This window comes from Papio anubis, chromosome 8, assembly GCF_008728515.1.
Source record: "Papio anubis isolate 15944 chromosome 8, Panubis1.0, whole genome shotgun sequence".
Taxonomy (NCBI): domain Eukaryota; kingdom Metazoa; phylum Chordata; class Mammalia; order Primates; family Cercopithecidae; genus Papio; species Papio anubis.
Window position 1 is genome coordinate 9,564,612 of NC_044983.1, and position 20,820 is coordinate 9,585,431.

The window sequence follows — 20,820 nt, forward strand, 5'->3', positions numbered from 1 at the left end:
TCCCAAACTTTAGAAAAAAGGACAATAGAATGTTTCAGTGGTTTTTATGATGATTTCCTTCCATTGCTCATTCCTTATTTTTACTCGGCATGTCTACACAGCATACGGCTATTTCCAACCTCATTCTTCTACTTAATATTATGATGAATATACGTTTTCATGAATTGGCAGAGCTTACATATTCATCAATTATAATATTTCTCAGCTGTGAGATTTCCTACATGTCATAAAACTAGAATTATTAAATGATAAAGCTAGATAGATAGCTATATTACATGTCACAAAAGCCAACTTTTATGAAATCCTTACTATGTGTCAGGCACTGTGCTAAATGCTTTACATATTCATTTCATGTAACCATCCTAATAGTCCTATGAGATAGGTCCAACTAAACTTTCCATTTCATAGATGAGGAAACCAAGGCTAAGGTGGCTAAATGGCTTGTTCAGAGTCATACAGCTAGCAGGGCTGAAATGCAAACTTACACTTAGCCACTAGGCTATGAGCTAGGTACCATATGGCCTTTATGTTTCAGAAGAGGATCCCTGGAGTCCCAAAGAGGTGTGTGAGTTTACTCAGAGCCATCCAGGGCTGGAACCCAGTTTTCTGGACTCTGAGGTCCCGGATCATTCCGCTGTATACCTCACTCTGCCTCTCAGCAAGAGAAGTGGGGCTCCTGTATCTTTTTGGAACTCTCCTTTTCCTTCCCGTGTTTGCAAAATTCACGGTGAACACTCTTATGTAATTGAAAATTAAATTTTTATGTAAATTAATTTTGACAATGACACAGCTCCTGTTTTTTCATTCCTGCTCCTCAAGTCATATTCTCTTGGAGCAGTCTACATTTTCCAAAGTTTTAGGTTCAGAAAGCTCCCTTGAAATCTACAAGAACTCTCCTGGAATCCTCAAATGACAGCTCTGAGGCACCAGATTCCCCTGGGACAAGATAACTGTCCACTCCAGTCGATCAGTTGCTAGGGCTTTGTCTCTTTAGGAAGCAGAAGAAAACCCACGTGTCCTCCCCATAATAGAACCTAAATGAAGAAAATGATCAGATAAGAAATGCACCCAGATTCAAATTAAGTTTAAACAAGCTAAACAATCTTGTTTTCAGCCTGTTCCTTCTAGATATAGCCGTGGCAGATCCTTAAACAAATGGTCTCAATGTGCATTACCCACACCTGTCAAAATCGCATGCAGTCCTAGCCGATCTGGGTATCACTGTTTGTATCCCATGAGGAGAATGATGGATGAGACCTGTTCCTTGTGTGTGGCATTGTTTATTTACTTTCCAGATGAATTCATATTACAAGAAACCTCTGGAATGGTTGTTATCCCTGTAATCTAATTTACTGCTCTGGGCACCTGATATGTTCTATACCTTAGATAATGTTAATTTTATTCTTTTGTGAGCTGTGCCTGGTGTTCACAAAAAGCCATAAGATGTAATTTATTTCTCCCCACTTGCCTTCTAAATATTAATTCCATTGAAAAATGGTTAAATAGATTATGTAAATCATGGTCATTGCAACCACTTTAAAGGTTAATCCTGCCATCATGTAGCCAGATAATTAATTTGAATTCGCTTCCAAGCACTAACTCTCAGGAAAGCCAAAGTGTAATGGGTTGCAGTACCCTATTATGGAGGTCGCTGTGTGCCTGCCTGTGATTAAATTTGGAAGAAACAAATCTCAAAGTTTTGAGAACAAAAGCTCCTTCGGGCCATCAAAGAGCCCAGTGCATCATGGGATTAGAGCCACACTTTGTCTGGAATTTTAGGAGATAGATTTTACTTATACATCTTCTGCTTCCTTGAGTAAGTGCCACTTCCTTTATTGGGAAGCCAGGCATGGTTTTGTTTCAGGGATCTGGGGCAGTCCTGCTGCTTGCAATGAAAAAAACTTCACCCACTTTCCAAAAATTATAGGCCAGAGGAGACCTTATCAGATGTTGTCATTAGCTTCAACTGTCTGTTGCCACACCTTACACCTGAGCACATCCACTGATGAGTCATCCATCCAAGGGCATGAGCCACCAGTCTGGGTTGATAGAGGATCCCTCATTGCCAGCTGAATCGGAGGATCTTTTCCACTGATTCATGCTCCTTAGTCAGGGTGATGTGCACTTGAAGCTTATTCAATTTTTCAGGCCTTCTTTTTTTTTTTTTTTTTTGAGACGGAGTCTCACTCTGTCTCCCAGGCTGGAGTGTAGTGGCTGGATCTCAGCTCACTGCAAGCTCTGCCTCCCGGGTTCCCGCCATTCTCCTGCCTCAGCCTCCCGAGTAGCTCGGACTACACGCGCCCGCCACCTCGCCCTGCTAGTTTTTTTGTATTTTTTTAGTAGAGACGGGGTTTCACCGTGTTAGCCAGGATGGTCTCGATCTCCTGACCTCGTGATCCGCCCGCCTTGGCCTCCCAAAGTGCTGAGATTACAGGCTTGAGCCACCGCGCCCGACCAGGCCTTCTTTTAAGAAAAAACCCCGTCTCTACTAAAAGTACAAAAAAATTAGCCGGGCGTGGTGGCGGGCACCTGTAGTCCCAGCTTCTTGGGAGGCTGAGGCAGGAGAATGGCGTGAACCCGGGAGGTGGAGCTTGCAGTGAGCCGAGATCACACCACTGCACTCCAGCCTGAGCGATTGAGCCAGACTCCGTCTCAAAAAAAAAAAAAAAAAGAAAAATATAAATTTAAAATTAGATGCAAAATGAGTATGTACTTAGAATGTGAAAAGAAACCACAGTCATGAATTTTAAAAAGCTAACACTATAAATATAACTGAAGCCATAAAATGACACTATTTTATTTTTTAATTTCCTGACATGCCTTTATAATACATTTTTCCTAATTTTCTGACTGCCTACTCTTTGATCGTGTCTTTGTATGACAGCAATTTTGTAATACCATTTTCTATAGAGAGAATAGGAAGATAATTTCATCTTTCCTCTACCATAGATCATCGGAATTTGTTTCTTATTATTGATAGGTTGAATAAAAGATACCAACTTTACAGAGACATACTTGCTATTTTTAATACAGTTTCAGATTTAGACCCTACAAAAAGAGGAATTCTGATGAATTCTATTTCATGTAATTTCCATCAAAAAATTAAAAAAGTATATTTAAGGTGAGTTTATAGTTGTATATCTTGCATTATTGAGTATCTCCCTGACAAGAGACAGCTTCAATTTTGACTAGGCATTGATGCGAACCAAGTCATTCTCTACTTCAGTTTTACTCATGTGATGATTAGAACTTTCCTAGACTAGCTTGGCTCCAAACATCTCAAAGCTTATTTCTTCTCCAATACCCAGATACTTTCCTGCCAGTTGTGGTGAATTCATTTATATTCTGATGCAACTTCTGGCCTTGCATCTTAAGTTATGATGCTAAGTAAGTCAGCACAGTCAGTGTTAGGTATATTTCTGGAAGTATTCCTCCACTGAAATGACTACACATGGAAGTGATTAAATGTCATATGCAGGCTGGGTGTGGTGGCTCATGCCTGTAATCCCAGCACTTTGGGAAGCCAAGGTGGGCAGATCACTTGAGGTCAGGAGTTGGAGATCAATCTGGCCAACATGGTGAAACCCTGTCTCTACTACAAATACTAAAATAAGCTGGGTGTGGTGGCGGGTACCTGTAATCCCAGCTACACACGGGGCTGAGGCAAAAGGATCACTTGAACCTGGGAGGCAGCGGTTTCAGTGAGCCGAGATCAAGACACTGCACTCCAGCCTGGGCGACAGAGCGAGACTCCGTCTCAAAAAAAAAAAAAAAAAAGAAAAACAAAACAAAACAAAAACTATATATATGTGTGTGTATATATGTATATGTATATATGTATACATGTTTATATATCTCCCCTTAAACCCAGACTAAATGTATCCCCAACTCAAATTCCCCTTAGCCAGCCCATGACCATTGCAGAGCCACCTGCTAGATGAGGAAGCAGGACAGAAGGGAAGTTGTAATGAAAAGCCATTGACCTCCCCTCCAATTAAAATATCCCCCCTCCAATTTTGCCCTTCCTATGGTCATATGGATACATTGTTAGCACCTCTTATAAGCCCTGGAAAGGGGCCTTTGGAATGACTTTCAAACTTCACCTTCACAGTGTCTCTGCCTCTATTTCTCCATGGTGTTTAGTGGTTTCCTATCTTCCCTCTCCTGCAGGCACCTAAACCTACTTGTCAAATTTTGAGCACCAAATTACATCTCTGCCTGCTTGACTTCATTTCTTTTTGACTGTCTCTTGGATTACTACTCTTCTCTTGTCTACAAACCTCTCATTCTAATTATCTAGAACATTCCAAAGTATCCCTCAAATATTTCACCTTTTCAAGAAGCTGACACCTGTCGCTGACATCCACAGCCTCTATGATTTGTGAATATCTCAGGCGGGTGACACACAGCACAGACTCTGCCTTCTGGTCACCTGCATGTTCCTCCAGGGTTTCTCCCCTACCAGCCTAGCTCAAAAGCCCTCTTGTTTGATCCCAAGAAATTGCTACAGCACATGCTGTTGGGGCACCCGAGTGTGTAGGGGGCTCCTGGAGGGATCCTTTAAGCCTGCCTCTCCCTCTTTGGTAGTTATAACTAGAAAGGGTATCCTGCAAAAAACACCAGATTTCTCCCTGGATCTTCTCAGCCTCCTTACCAGGCAGCAAGAGCTGAGAGAACTTTGCGTAGAATATTCTAAACCTTGCTCCTGATCTGCTTCCTTGCCTTAAGAAAAATCTTTTCTCCCAGATTCTGCTGTCTGTAGACTCATTCTCAACTTACTGATCTCTTTAAAATTTCAGTCATTCTCGGAGATTATAGGGCAGAACGCAAAGAACATAACGTAGGAGTCAAATGGAGCCGAACACTTCAATCACTCATGAGGTGGCTGTGTGTCCTTAGGTAAGTTCTGTAGCTTCTCTGAGCCCCAGCTTCCTTATAACATCACTGAAGTCCTAACAGCTGTGAGAATTACACATGATACCTGCAAATTTCATGAAACAGCACTTGGTGGTTAGTAGTTGGTTTTGAAAAGGTTGTGCTAAAATTCCAGGGCCTCTTGGGGGTGATGCTTTGCTAGGTTTTCCCTTTCTCCAGGTAGCTTTCAGAGGTAAAACCTCAGACCCAGACACTGCCCACCCCTGCTGTTGTTGTTGTTGTTTTTGTTGTTGTTGTTGTTTTTGAGGCGGAGTCTCGCTCTGTCGCCTAGGCTGGAGTGCAGTGGCGCCATCTTGGCTCACTGCAGGCTCCGCCTCCCGGGTTCCCGCCATTCTCCTGCCTCAGCCTCCGGAGTAGCTGGGACTACAGGCGCCGCCACTACGCCCGGCGAATTTTTTTTGTATTTTTTCATGGAGACCGGGTTTCACCGTGTTAGCCAGGAAGGTCTGGATCTCCTGACCTCGTGATCCGCCCGTCTCGGCCTCCCAAAGTGCTGGGATTACAGGCCTGAGCCACCGCGCCCGGCCTCCCTGCTTTTCTTTTTTGTGAAGAGTATAACCGACTTCTCCGGGCCTTGTGTGTCTTGATCATATCTATAGATTGGGCTCTAAAATATTCTGGGGTCTGGTGGATAGAGTTCTGTCAGTTCAGCCACGAAGTGCCACACAGCCTGACTACAGAGAATAAATATTCATTTCCCTTCCCTTAATTTTAAAAGAAGTTGATATTATAACGAACAAGCCCACTGGTGACAGCACAAACATCAGCATTGTCTGCTCGGTGAGACGGCGGCGGAATGTTCTGCACATCTCGTCTTGCAGGAAATGTTCCAAGCATTCAAATGCAAATGAGCACAGAGCCAGCCGGCACTGATCACTGATTTGCATTCGCTCTTCGGGAACCTGGTTTTTCCCTCTTAAATTCACATTATGTGCAGATACGATACTGCACTGATGGGGCCAAAATAACGTTTTGCCTTTTCCACTCTGTCCTTTTTATCCGGTTTTGCAAATCCTTCCCCTTAAACCCCATTCTTTCACTATATTGTTTAATTTTGCCCTCATTTTGCCAAAATTCCCTTGTGCTGTGCTCCCGCCAGCCCAGCCATCCTCTCTGGCTTCATTCTGTGTCCCAGTTCACTCGGCGCCTCCTTCTCCTGAGGGATTTTGCAGCTGTTCTCTTGCGTTCTTCTCCCACCCTGACCTCTTGCCCAAGTTCTACAAAAAGCACATGAGAGGCAGCCCATAGTGGACACATGTGGAGGACCAGGAAAGCTGGATATGCCTAGAATCAGATGCCAGACCTTGAGGGATTCAAGGCTCCGTTAAAGCAAATTTTATTGATGTCTCACATACATAGAGAAAGTGCAGAAACCACGGGATCCGGATGAATTTTCATAAAAATACAAAATAATTAGCCGGGCTTGGTGGCGTGTACCTGTAATCCCAGCTGCTTGGGAGGCTGAGGGAGGAGAATCACTTGAACCTGGGAGTCAGAGGTTGCAGTGAGCAGGGATCATGCCACTGCACTCCAGCCTGGGCGACACAGCGAGGCTGTCAAGGAAAGAAGGAAGGAAGGAAGGAAGGAAGGGAGGGAGGGAGGGAGGGAGGGAGGGAGGAAGGAGAATTAGAACAGTAGGGCATTGCTAGAAAGTAATCACTTCCCTCTCCCAAGGGTAACTACTCTTCTGACTCCTGGACTGTAATTTTGCTAATAGTGACCTTGACCTAATAGAATAATACAATATGTACTTTACTGTGCTGCTGCTTCTATTTTGTTTGTAAGGTTGATCCATTCTGCTGTTCCTTCTCACCTCTGTGTGCTGTCTTCTGTTGTGTGGGTATCTTGGAGTCTGTTTATCCATTCTGCCTGAAATGGATTTTTGGGTTGCTTTCTATTTGGAGCTATGAACATTCTTTCGTGTGTCTTTTGGTGAGTACATGGACACAATTTTGTTGGATATGTGCTTACAAGTGATGCTGTTGCCTCATAAGTAGACCTTATGGCTTTTCATGAGACTGTTTTGATGACAGGGGTGTTTTGAGGAGGTCTGAAGAACTTTGGTAATTAAGTGACTTGTAAAATTACAGGTTTGTTATGTGCTATGGACTGAATCGTGTCCCCCCCAGATTCATTTGTTGAAGCTCTAACCCCAATATGACTGTGTTTGGAGATAGGCCTTTTAGGAGGTAATTAAGGGTAAGTGCGGTAAAAAAAAAGATGGGGTCTTAATGTGGTAGAATCGTTTTGAGAGGAGGAGGAGGAGAGAGTTCACTCTCTCAACATGCACACACCAAGACAAAGCCCTGTGAGCGTAGAGCAAGAAGGTGGCCTTCTGCAAGCCAGAAAGAGAGCCCTCACCAGAACCTGACCCAGCCAGACCTTAATCTGGAACTTCTAGTCCTCAGAACTGTGAGAAAATAAAATTCTGTTTAAGTCACCTAGCCTGATACGGCAGCCTGAACAGACTGACATTTTGTTCTGTTTTGTTCTTTGAAGTTGGAAAAGTACCTTTTTTAAAAAAATTATGGGCTGGGCATAGTGGTTCACACCTATAGTTCCAGCACTATGGGAGGCTGAGGTGGGAGGAAACTTGAGCCCTGGAGTTCAAGACCAGACCAGCCTGGGTGACAGAGAAAGACCCTGTCTCTACAAAAAAAAAAAAAAAAATTAGTCAGGTGTGGTGGTACATGATGGAAATTATATGAAATAGAATTGATCAGAATTCCTCTGTTTGTGGGGCCTAAATCTGAAACTGTGTTAAAAATAGCAAGTATGTCTGTGTAAAGTTGGTATCTTTTATTCAACCTATCAATAATACTCAGGAGGCTGAGGTGGGAGGATCACTTGAGCCCAGCAGGTCAAGGCTGCAGTGAGTTGTGATGGCAGCACTACACTCTAGCCTAGGCAATAGAGGGAGACCGTATTTAAATTTTTTGTGTGTGTGTGTGGTAAAATAGACACAACAAAATTTGCCATCTTAACCATTTTATTTATTTATTTATTTATTTATTATTTTTTAGACTCTTCCTCTGTCGCCAGGCTGGAGTGCAGTGGCATGATCTCAGCTCACTGCAACCTCTGCCTCCCGGGTTCAAGCAATTCCCCTGCCTCAGCCTCCGGAGTAGCTGGGATTACAGGCACCCGCCTCATGCCTGACTAATTCATCTTAACCATTTTTAAGTGTATAGTTTAATGGTATTAAATACACTCATAATGTTATTCAACCATCACCTCCATTCTTCTACATAACTGTTTTCACCTGGTAAAGTAGAAACTCAATACCCACTAAACAGTAACTCCTCATTCCCCTCCCTTCATTCTGACAACCACCATTCCACTGCCTGTCTCTATGATTTTGATTACTTTAATCACCTCATTTAGGCAGAATCATACAATATCTTATCCTTTTGTGTCTGGCTTATTGCACTTAGCATAATGTCCGCATAGTTCATCCATGTTGTGGAATATGTCAGAATTTCTTTCCTTTTTAAGGCTGAATAATACTCCATTGTATGTGTAGACCACATTTTGCTTATTCATTCCTCTGTCAATAGACACTTGAGTTGCTTCCATATTTTAGTTATTGTAAATAATGCTGCCATAAACGTAGTATGCAACTATTTCTTTGAGACCCTCTTTTCAATTCTTTGGGAGTGCATACTCACAAGTAGAATTGCTGCATCATATGGTGATTCTATTTTTAATTTTTTAAAGAACCTCCATACTATTTTCCACAGTGACTATAACCATTTTACATTCCTACCAACAGTGCACAAAGGTTCCAATTCCTCCACATCCTTGCCAACACTCATTTTCTGTTTAGTTTTTTTTTTTTTTTAATAGTAATCATCTTATTAGTATGGAGTGAGTGGTGTCTTACTGTAGTTTTGATTTGTATTTCTTTCTTTTTTTTTTTTTCAGATGGAGTCTTGCTCTGTCACCCAGGCTGGAGTGCAATGGCCTGATCTTGGCTCACTGCAACCTCCATCTCCTGGGTTCAAGCCATTCTCCTGCCTCAGCCTCCCAAGAAACTGGGATAATAGGCGCACACAACCATGCCTGACTACTTTTTTGTATTTTTAGTAGAGATGGGGTTTCACCACATTGGCCAGGCTGGTCTCAAACTCCTGACCTCAGGTGATCTGCCCGCCTCGGTCTCCCAAAGTGCTGGGATTATAGGCGTGAGCCACCGCGCCAAGGATATACTGATTTGTATTTCTCTTATCATGAGTGATGGAAAGGTATCATTTTAACATTGCTTATAATTTTCTATTATTTATGGACCACTTTCTTCATTTGGGGGAAATCACCAATGGGCCCTTAGTCATGTAGATGTGAAGCAGTCACTGCCCCGTTTGAAGGAGCCCTGATGTCACCCTATTGGCTGCAATGCAGATGTTTCATATAAGAGGTGGGTTTAGTGCATTCTTAGCAGGACTGAGTCTTTGCAGGCTTGAAAAATGCTCATCTGTCTTGCCTCTAATTTGAATTTAGAGTGGATTGGTCCTAAAAATTGTTTGCTTTGGGGAGATGGGCGGTCCTCTATGTGGAAGAGAGTGGCTCAGAAAGGATCAGCCTCTATTGAGGGCTGCTCGGTGTCTTGGACCCTGAAGGGAGGGGGGCCTGTGTCGCCCAGAGGTCACCATGAGAGGGGGACGTCACACCGCCTGGGGTTTCCCATTGAGCTGCCCCTTGTGTTGAGCACTTTATAGGAACTATCTCATTTAATTGGCATAAACCCATTTAAGGTGAGTATTATTATTATCTTCATTTTATAGATGAGCAAAATAAAGATTAGCGAAATTAAACAACTTATCCAAGATCATAGAACTCGTGAGTCACAAGGCTAAGATTCAAGATGAGTCTGATTTCAGAATCTTTAACCAGTGTGTCCTGCTCACACATACTCATACACATGTGTGCACATGGGCCAGGAGAGAGATGCAGATTTACTCTTCCCTTTGCTGATCATGGAGGAAAGATTCTAGAAGTACCTAAGACTAAGTTTGGATGTTGCAATTTCATGGGTGTGCCAGAGGCTCCACTGGTGTGCAGGTTATTCTCTCTCTGCCCCACTCCCTTCCCCAATGCATTCTCTGCCCTTCTCTACTCTGTTCTATGCCATGGGACACTGATGCCTGTAGCCTGCATCTCTACAGCCTCTTGCTGGCTGACTGCCATGTCGATTTGATCCTGGGAGACAGTGGCAGGGCATCAGAGAGTGGAGGGAGAGGACAAATGGAAAACTCTCTCCACGACTTCAGCATCTGCCAGGTGGCCTCGCCTTCGCCTTCCAGCTCTCACCCAGCTCTGGTAACTCTATTTCTTCCTTATTTTTCGAATTTTGGGGTGCTAATAACTTCCAACGTTGCTAATCTCTGCATATCTTTAATCTCTGATGTGTTTCCATAATGCAGATCACACATCGGTAAATAGTTCTTCATAAAATCTCTCCATTTGAGGAATGAAGAGAGTCTTCATTCACCTATTCTGTGTCCTCTCAGAACCCTGAAGGATACACATGGTTTTAGTTAAGTCAAATGAGCCAGACTTTGGCAAAAGCACTGTTAACAATTGTTACTGTATTCCTTGGACTTGGGAGCAAGGTCACTGTCAGTCAGCTTGGTACTTCAGAGGATGGGAGTCTTGGACTTCTTCCTCTCTGGAGCCAGGGAAGTTTGAGGTCTGGACTTGAAGAAAGAGACCCAAGGTCTCTTTGGTGGGCAGTCATCTGGCCCCTGCAACATGGTGATAGGTGGAGGGAGATACTAAGGATAGACAAGGCCAGTAGGAAATTCCTCATGGAAAGTCATGGTCCATGGACTCAAACCAAATCAGGCTCAGATTAGTTAACAGTGGCTCAAAGATGGGGAAAAAATACACACTTTCCCCTTTTATTTTTTGAGATGGAGTCTCGCTCTGTCACCCAGGCTGGAGTGCAATGGCGTGATCTTGGCTCACTGCAACCTCCGCCTCCTTGGTTCAAGCGATTCTCCTGCCTCAACCTCCTGAGTACCTGGGATTACAGGTGCCTGTAATCTTTCGTATTTTTCATAGAGATGAGGTTTCACCGTGTTGGCCAGGCTGGTCTTGAACTGCTGACCTTGGGTGATCCACCTGCTTGGCCTCCCAAAGTGTTGGGATTACAGGCGTGAGCCACTGTGCCAGGCCTCGTTTTTAACTAGTTCAGTTAAAAACGGATTTTGGCACCCCACCCTGCACCCCCCAAAAAAACCTTACAAAACCAGAAAACAAAAATAATGAAAAAGATAAAATACTCCAAACTTGAGGTTCAGCCAAATATATATGTATCTATTTAGTTGTCACCTTTGGGGTTTGGGACATCAGTGCACTCCGCGACAACTTTTGCTCACAATTGTCAGCATGTGATTGCAGAAAAACAGGAGGAATTCTCCCCTGATGTATCCTCTACAGTAGACATGCTCCTTTTTCTGCCTGCTCTGCCTCTTTTCCTTTGGAACTCTCCTACACTTCATATGATTTGTGGGTCCTGTCAGTCAAGAGTTCTTACTTCCTCTGCCATGAGGGCAGGTTCACAACCCAGTCTGACTGACAGGATTACTCTGGAACTGTGCATGCTCTAGGGACAGACCTGAGGCCAGTCAGAATCCTGCATTAATGTAGATCTTGGGAAAGGAGCATTAAGAGCCAAGTAAGCTGGAAGCCGCCCCAGCCATCTTGCCTTACAAAGAGAAAGTCTTTCAGATCATAAAGCCAAGCAGAGTGAGAGATGGAATAGGAAGAGGGCCCTTGGCTGTTATTGGACCCCCTGAAACCAGTGATGCCTGTAGCCCGCCCCTGGGACATCCATTCATGTGAGCCAATTATTTCCCCATTTAAAATTAAGTGGCCAGGTGCAGTGGCTCACACTTGTAATCCCAGCACTTTGGGAGGCTGAGGCGGGAGGATTACTTGAGCTCAGGAGTTCAAGACCAGCCTGGGCAACGTAGCAAGACCCCATCTCTAAAAAAAAAAATTTAACCTGGCCAACATTGACGAAATCCCGTACATATGTATATGTATATGTATATATGTATGTGTGTGTGTGTGTGTGTGTGTGTGTATAAAATATCTGGGTATGGTAGTATGGTTATAGTCCCAGCCACTCAGGAGCTTGAGGTGGGAGGATCACCTAAGCCCAGGGAGGTCAAGGCTGCAGTGAGCCAAGATTCTGCCATTGCACTTCAGCCTTGGTGACAGAATGAGATCCTGTTTCAAAAATTAAAATAAGTAGAGCTAGTTGTGTTTCTATCATTGTAAAGGGAAAAGGCCTCCACTAATTCTTCTACCCTCGAGAATAACTAATGTTAATATGAGAGGGTGTGTTGTCTTTCTCCATAAAGCTTCAAAGAAGAGAGTTGTTGCTGTTCCACCTGTTTCAACAGAGAAGCTCCTCCTTCTACAGATCTCCCTAAATTCCTCCTGTGGCGACGTAACTACATAACTACGATTCCTTTGTTCTTTTCTTCAGTTTAATGTGCAAAATAGCTGGTTACCATCTTCCATAGAGTAATCTTTGTATCCTCCAGGGAAGACAATTGTTGACAGTTAACACGTTACCCCAAAGCTCGTTTCCTCCAGGCCGACAATCCTAGTATAATAACTTAAGTCCTTCTCAAAGATATTTTTTAGTATGCTTATCTCTGAATTGTAGACTTTTAAACCTTCTCTTTTGATCTGGAAAGGTAAAGGAAGCCCCCCAAAATTGGCATGGAAGGTCTTTATTGAAAAACCATAAAAATTCTATTACTGAAATGAAGTAAGACTAAGTAAATGCCGTTCAAGTAAATAAGGCACAAAAAATTTCAGGCAGAAAAAAATACAAATATGTGTATCTATAAACTTTTTTTTGGTTCAGTTCGAAATAGTTTAAGAGCAGATGGCAGTTTTGTGGGGATGCAGTTAGTGGTTGGGTTTTGCCATCTTATCAATGTGTTGTGTGAAGAAGGAGGTAAGGGAGCCTTTGATGTGTAGGAGGTGGGGTCTCTATGGGGCTCCTCACTGCTTGAATCTTCAAAGCTCGTAAGTAGAGGCGTGGTTGCTCCCACGTTCTGTAGAAATAAGTATTTTGGGAATCAAGCCAAAATATGGGCTTGGTGGCTCAGGCCTGTAATCCCTGCACTTTAGGAGGCCAAGGTGGGAGGATCACTTGAGGCCAGGAGTTCCAGACTAGATTGGGCAATATGGCGAGATCCTGTCTTGACTATAGATATATATATATTTTTAAAGTAGCAGGCCCTTGGGGCACACCTGTAATCCCTGCTACTTGGGAGGCTGAGATAGGAGGATCACTTGATCCTGGGAGGCTGAGGCTGCAATGAGTTATACTTTGCCACTGCATTCCAGTCTGGGTCTCAGAATGAAACCCCATCTCCGCAACAACGAAAAAAGAGAATCAAGCCAAAAAGACTAGAATTCCTAAAAGCATGTCTCATACCAGGAAGCTTTAATTAAAGTAGGGGAGGTACCGATTTCCCTAAAGAAAGGCCTCTGTTAAAGATCTATTTGTGACCTTAATGAATATGCTATTACTTCAAAAGCCTTTTGGACAAGACCCAAAATTTTACCATGAGGTCCTTTCTTCTGTCTTTAGCCTAGGAACATGATACAAAATCCTTTAAATAGAAAACTTGTTAGGTTTAAAGAGAATTCTTCTCTCGGTAAAATAACGTTCAGAACAATTAACTTTCAATTTAATTACTTTTAAACATACATAAGTTCTCCAACATCAAAATAACACTGTGCCCCAGGGAATCCTGGGGGTCGAGTGGAGGCAGGGGGCTTGGTCCTCAGATGAGCTGTATTGCAGATAATCAGCAAATATTGCATGCATGTTCCCCAATAAACCAGTTAACAAAAGTCAACTCTTCCTTCTCCTCCCCATTTCCCCTCTTACCTAGTGTCTAAATATAATTCAATCATAGTTTGAGTAACTTCATTAAATTACCACCACTATCTTCAAAAACAGTATCTATTCCTGGTTAGCTAAATTACTTTGAGGCAAATTGAACATGTAAAAGTGGCTTGCATCTCTGTTTGCACATTCACGTTACCTGGGGAGCTTTAAAAAAAATGCCACTATCCTGGCTCCACTCCCAGAGGTTCTGTTTTAATAGGGATGGAAGGGAGGGCAGCAGCTATTAGTATTTTTTTAAAGATCTGTACAATTTTAACCTGCAGTCAAGGTTAAGAGTCACTGATTTAGAGACTAAAATAGATCAATCGCGGGTTTAAAAGCAACTCACTAGGAAGCAGTGTGGTGTCACAGGAAAAGCATGAGAATCAGAGCTAGGTGTTTTTATCCTGTCTTTGTTCACTGGGCTCGATCAGTGTGCACAGTCTCTTTGTGCATCATTTCCTCACTGGTAAAACTGGGATAATTATGCCCACCTTACAGGGTTATTTTGAAGGAAAAAAGCTCCTGGCTCATGACAGAACCTTTACAGCAAGATCTGCTATTCGTGTAGCATTAACTTTTCCTGGAAAAACATCTTCTCCCCTGTTCCTCTTAGTTGCCTCCTTGTGCCAATAGGAATCCAAATCCACACTGTTTCTGTAGACTCTGAATTCTCTGAATGGGCATGGATGGCACCAAAAGCCACATTAAGGTTGCAGTGTCTTAGGGTTTAAAAGACTTGTTACTTCCCGTGCTTTGCTGAGAACACCTGAAGTAGCATGGCTCGGTGAAATAAGCCTGAAGGTCTGAGTTCAGTTTTCTTACAAACCTACTGCATTACTATCTCTGTTACTATGGAAAAATTATTAACTAGCTCCCATCCCCTCTGTGTCTTAATTGGTAAAATAGGATTCGACTAGATGATCTCTCAATTTTCTTTGAATAATCAGAGTCTGTTAGCTTTAAAGAGACTGTACGATCCAAGCCAGAAAAGCCTGCACGTATTTTTTACCTGCCTACAGGAGAAAATAGTGCCCAAGCAGCTTCTGCCATGAGGAGGTTCCATGAAGAGAGTAGATTTTTCTTCTGGAAGGCTGATTCTTTTGTAATCAATAGTGGAAAGCAGTTCTAGCCTGACTTTTGGCTTGAGGACAGCATACATGAGTCTCCCAGTCAGTCTTGATGGAGAGTCAGGTCTCTCAATTGATCTTAGGCTCAAAATGAAACCACATCAGAGCCTCCAGAGAGACTGAGCTTTCTGATTGCCAGAAAGGGACTTTACTGAATCCATAGGACATAGAGATTAAATTGCCCATGCAAGATTTTGGACTAAAATTGACAGTGCAGGTTGCACTTTAGAGGCTCTCTGGGTCCATTGTTTTCAAACTGCACATGCATCAGCATCACCTGGAGAGCTTGTTAAATCCCAGATTCCTGGACCCCACCCCCAGAGCTTCTGCCTGAGGTGGTCTGGGATGGAGCCTGAGGCTTTGCTTTTCTAACAGATTCCCAGGTGATGCATGTGGTACAGGTGGTGCTGTTCCTAGGATCTCACTTTTAGAAACACTGCTTTAGGTTTCACTCCACAAACTTCTGTGTTGGTCTATTCTTGCACTGCTGTAAAGGAACCCCTGAGGCTGGGCAATTTATAAAGAAAAGAGGTTGATTTGGCTCCTGGTTCTGCAGGCTGTACAAGCACGGCACCAGCATCTGTCCAGCTTCTGGTGAGGTCTCAGGAAGCTTTTACTGATGGCAGAGGGCAAATGGGGAGCAGGGGTGTCACCTGGTGAGAGATGAAGCAAGAGTTAGAAGGGAGGAGGTGCCAGGTCCTTTTAAACAGCCAGCTCTTGTGTAAACTAATAGAGCAAGAACTCACTCATGACCAAGGGGAGGGCACCAGAGCATTCATGAGGGATCCAAACACCTCCCACGAGACTCGAGACTCGGCTCCACCATTGGAGTCACATTTCAACCTGAGATTTGGAGTGGGTGCTTCTTCAAGCTATGTTAGTTGTTCAGAATCACCTGGAGCATTTGTCAAAAACACCAATTCCTGGCCCGGCACGGTGGCTCGTGCCTGTAATCCCAGCACTTTGGGAGGCCGAGGCGGGCAGATCACGAGGTCAGGAGATCGAGACCATCCTGGCTAACACGGTAAAACCTCGTCTCTACTACAAATACAAATATTAGCCAGGCGTGGTCACAGGTGCCTGTAGTCCCAGCTACTCGGGATGCTGAGGCAGGAGAATGGCATGAACCCGGGAGGCAGAGCTTGCAGTGAGTGGAGATCGTGCCACTGCACTCCAGCCTGGGCAACAGAATGAGACTCCATCTCAAAAACAAAAACAAAAACAGCAATTCCCAAGTAACTCCTGATTTAGTAGAGAGAGTCTGATTTAGTAGATTTACAGTGTGGCCCAGGCTGTTCTTATCATCAGGGGCCATGAGGAAACCCTGAGTCAATCAACTACCCATTAATTGCATGAGAGTCACTTGGGGAGATTTTAAACTCTGAAATGCTGATCCCTGGGACCTAGTCCCAAGACTCTAATTCTGAAGAGTGGAGCTGGGAGAGACTGCATTTTTAAAGCTCCTCAGATGACTCTGATGGGTAACTAAGTGGTCTCATTTTGTAGATGAGGACCCTAGGGAGGGTAAGGCATTGCTCGGAGCTACTGGCAGAAGCAGAGCCAGAACCCACATGGCCTAAATCCCTGTGCTCAGTCCACACTACCATTTTCCTTCTTGTCTTGAAACTGTCCCCACAGGGTTGCTAAAAACTGCATGCCAGGTTCTAGACAGAAACAGAGTTATAATAAAGCATAATTTGGGCTTCACTGCGGCCCACTTCCTTCTTGCTAAGTTATGCAGCACTAGATACTAACCCATTTGCATCCTCATTGTTCCTGTAGACAGGATCTCTGACATTAGACTCACAAGGCTTTTGTTTAAGGGTTGCTTAAGATGTTTTTCAGATCCTGAATTCCAGCAACCAGTTTAAAGACTCCACAGAGGAATGGGACCAGCATGAGAATACAGCTTTTTCATTTCCCTGTCCCAAGATTTCACTCTGCCTTCTTCGACTAAACAGTGACCACACTTCAGCCCACTCCAAAACTCTTAAAAATCCTAACTTCAAAGTCCTTAAGGGGGTGTATTTAAGACTCCCCTCTCATTTCCTCATTCAGTGACCCTATGATTAAGCCTCTTTCTCTGCTGCAACCCAGTATCTTGGTGTATTGACTTGCTTTGTGTCCCGGGCAATGAACCTATTATGGTTACAGTCTGGTCAGAGACAGTGGCTGTTTCCTCTGCCATTGACTTTCAAATGGAGAAGTCCAAGGAATGGGATATTACACTAAGATCCAATACTAGCTCTCTGACACCAACTGGAAGTCTCACAATTCAATTCTAACATTGACCTACTCTGAGTTAGTGTCAGATCCCACAAGTTAAAGGGCCAAGTCTCCAACAAGACTGCCATTACCTCAGATGCCAGTCACAAATGTGGTCCCCAGGATACCCACACTTCTGTCTAATTTGACTACAAATTTTCATCATCCCACTATACAACCCCTCAAGTTTGATAACTTGTTAGAATGACACAGAACTCAGGGAAGCACTATATTTTGGATTACTGTTTTATTATAAAGGGCACAAATGAATAGCCAGATGAAGAGATACACAGGGCAAGGTCTGGAGGGTCCCCAGCCTAGGATCTTTGGTGTTCATGGAGCTGGTGTGCACCATCCTCTTGGTACATTGATACATTCACCAGCCAGGAAGCTCCCTTCTACTTCGGTGTCCAGAGTTTTTGTGTGGGTTTCATTGTGTAGTCTTGATTGATTAAATTATTGGCCATGTAACTGAACTTAAATTCTGGTTGCTCTGTCTTCCACAGAGGTTGGGGGAAAGGCTGGAAATTCCAACCCTCCAATCACATGCTTGGTCTTTCTATTAATAGCATGATCAGTCCCTCCCTTGAAGCTCTCTAAGGGCCCACGACCAGTCACATTAACATAAGCTCAAATGTAGTCAGAAGGGTCTTGTTATCTCCTGTTGGGAAATTCCAAGTATTTTTGAAGCTCTGTCCAGGAACTGGGGACAAAGACCAGATCTATTTTTTATGATATCACATGCACCCACATCCTCCCAATCTCAGCCTCCCTTGGAACACAGCTTCTTAGATTATCATCTTCCTACCCCTCACCATTTACAAGGAGTAGAGCAATTAGGCAGATTCAAATGCAGACTGAACAGCTGCTCAGCTCAAAAAAAAAAAAAAATTATCTTTGCCTTCACAGAAACAGCCTCTGGGTTCCAGTTCTGCTTAGCCTCTTGAGCAATGTTTTCTCTCTAGATGTGCATAAGGGATTTGGTTTCTGGCCAGCCAGGTCCCGGCTGTAACTTGCTCATTCCAAGTAACACAGTTCAGAGAGCTCTGCATCTTGGTTAATAACACCTAGTTTTGGCCAGGTGGGGTGACTCACGCCTGATGGGAGGCTGAGGCAGGCGGATCACGAGGTCAGGAGATCGAGACCATCCTGGCTAACACGGTTAAGCCCTGTATCTACTAAAAATTAAAAAAAAAATTAGCCAGCTGTGGTGGCAGGTGCCTGTAGTCCCAGGTACTCGGGAGGCTGAGGCAGGAGAATGGCGTGAACCCAGGAGGCGGAGCTTGCAGTGAGCCAAGATGGCGCCACTGCATTCCAGCCTGAGGGACAGAGCAAGACTCCGTCTCAAAATAATAATAATAATAATTACAATAATACCTAACTTTTGTTTATTGCATTACTACTTTCAAAATACTTTACATTTCTAAGTTAAGCTCCACAGTGAACAACCCTGTGAGACAGGCAGGAAAATGTAATAATAATTTCCTTATTTTTTATTCAACAAACAACAAGTGCTTACTGTGGATGTGCTCAGCACAATTCTAGCTACCAAGAAACAAACATGAACAAAATGTGGTCCTTGCTGTCATCAGATTGGGAAACCATAGTTCAGATAAATGGAGTGACACCTACTCAAAGCCAAGCAGACCTTCTGATTCTTTTCCCAGTGCTTTTTCTGCTACAGGGTGCTAGGAGCACGAGCCTTTCATTAGAAAAGTCTCAGGGTTAGGCTGACAAAGTGTGAGGTGTACCAAGGGGACCTGTGCAGGACATAGTCAGAGCTTCTCTAGGATGCAAAGACCCCAGGTGACTTTCCCCTTGTTTTAGCTTCCTGTGGCTGTTGTAAAAAAAAAACAAAAAACAAACAAACAAAAAAAAAAACCACAAACTTGACAGTTTAAAACAACAAAAATTTGGTATTTCCCAGCTCTGGAGGCCAGAAGTCTGAAATCAGCATCAGTATCACTGGGCTGAAATCAAGGTTTTAGCAGGGTTGCACTTTCCCCAGAGGCTCTCAGGGAGAATCTGTCCTCTGCCTCTTCTGGCTTCTGGTGGCTGCTGGCATTCCTTGGGTTGTGGCCACATGGCTCCAATCTTTCCAGCCAACATTGGAGAAACTTTTCCTCTTCCATCTTCACATCACTGTGTGTGTGTGTGTAAAATTTCCCTCTGCTCTCTCTTATAAAGATACTTCTGATGGTATTTAGGGCCCACCTGGATAATCAAAGGCTCTTTTTCCAAATAAGATAACACTTACAAGTTCCAGAGATCATTTATGACCGTTATTCAGCTTACTAAACTCCTGCAAACCAAAGCACTCTTTGAGAAGCGGTCATAAGTGTTTATCTTTTCATCTCCAAAGATGCTCCACGCAGAGGCCAGAACACCAGCTCTAGAAGGGAGCATGAAAAATCCAGTCCAATGCAAGCCTTTCACAGGTTACTTGTGCCAAGTTAATGCTCACAGAAGGATCTGGCCTCCTACTTTCCAGTTTTCCAGTCTTGGGCTGTTTTGCAAAGAAGTTGAGACAGGCCACAGACCCTTCTTGGGGGCCTGCTGGGCACCCCCCAAGCATGGAAATAAGGGAAAATTTTGAGTTCCTTCAAGGGAAACTCCAGGCACTGAGCCAGCTTTGAAAAGTAAAGGAGCAACTGATAAGCAAGAAGGCAATAATAGCCTAAAACAATAGCCAAGGAAGTCAGAGTCACAGAGTGTTTGGTTCCTTTATAGAAACTAAATATATGGGTTTATTTGGGTTTATTTTTATACTCAATGAGTCTCGCTTTGTTGTCCAGGCTGGAGTGCAATGGTGCAATCTTGGCTCACTGCAACCTCCACCTCCCGGGTTCAAGTGATTCTCCTGCCTCAGCCTCATGAGTAGGTGGGATTACAGGTGCCTGCCTCTGTGCCCGGCTAATTTTTGTATTTATTTTATTTTATTTTATTTTATTTTATTTTATTTTATTTTTTAGTAGAGACAGGGTTTCACCACGTTAGTCAGGCTGGTCTTGAACTCCTGACCTCAGGTGATCTGCCTGGCTTGGCCTCCCAAAGTGCTGGGATTACAGGAGTGAGCCACCGTGCCCAGCCAATAACATCTTAATATATGTCCCCTGAGAAACTTAGAAACCCAGCCTAACTTAGAAACCCAGACCTCTACCAAGTGGACCCACTGGTGCACAGACCTCAGATGAGGGGGAATGGAGGACTGAAGTCTGACTGTGATTCTTCATTCTAAATTTCTTCCTGAGGGGCCTGGATGGAGCCACACCCACAGGTCAGAATTTAAAGTTCCTTCCTGCCAACCCCAAGTTTTTAGACAAAACTTTCCTTCCTTAGCCAACTGCAAATCAGAAAATCTCTGAATCCACCATCCACCTGTGGCCCCACTTTGAGATGTCCCACCTTTATAGGTCAAACCACTGTGTAGGCTTCACATATTGATTTATGACTTTGCCTGTTACTTCTGCCTCCCCACCTTTAATGGAAGCCATTGAGGAGTTCGGGTCTTAAGCAGTAGCTGACTGATTCTCTTGCTTAGTGGCCTGCAATAAGTGCCTCACCTGTTCT

The 20,820-nt window shown here is 43.7% G+C and overlaps 1 long non-coding RNA gene across 1 annotated transcript in view; it reads right to left on the minus strand.

Annotated features, from left to right (window-relative positions):
• Positions 1-13,633: 13,633 nt before the first annotated feature.
• LOC103886629 overlaps positions 13,634-20,820 on the minus strand; it is a 69,996-nt gene continuing 62,809 nt past the window's right edge. The window contains exon 2 of the long non-coding RNA XR_002523693.2: positions 13,634-15,638. This is a non-coding gene — a long non-coding RNA (uncharacterized LOC103886629). The remainder of the gene's footprint in view (positions 15,639-20,820) is intronic.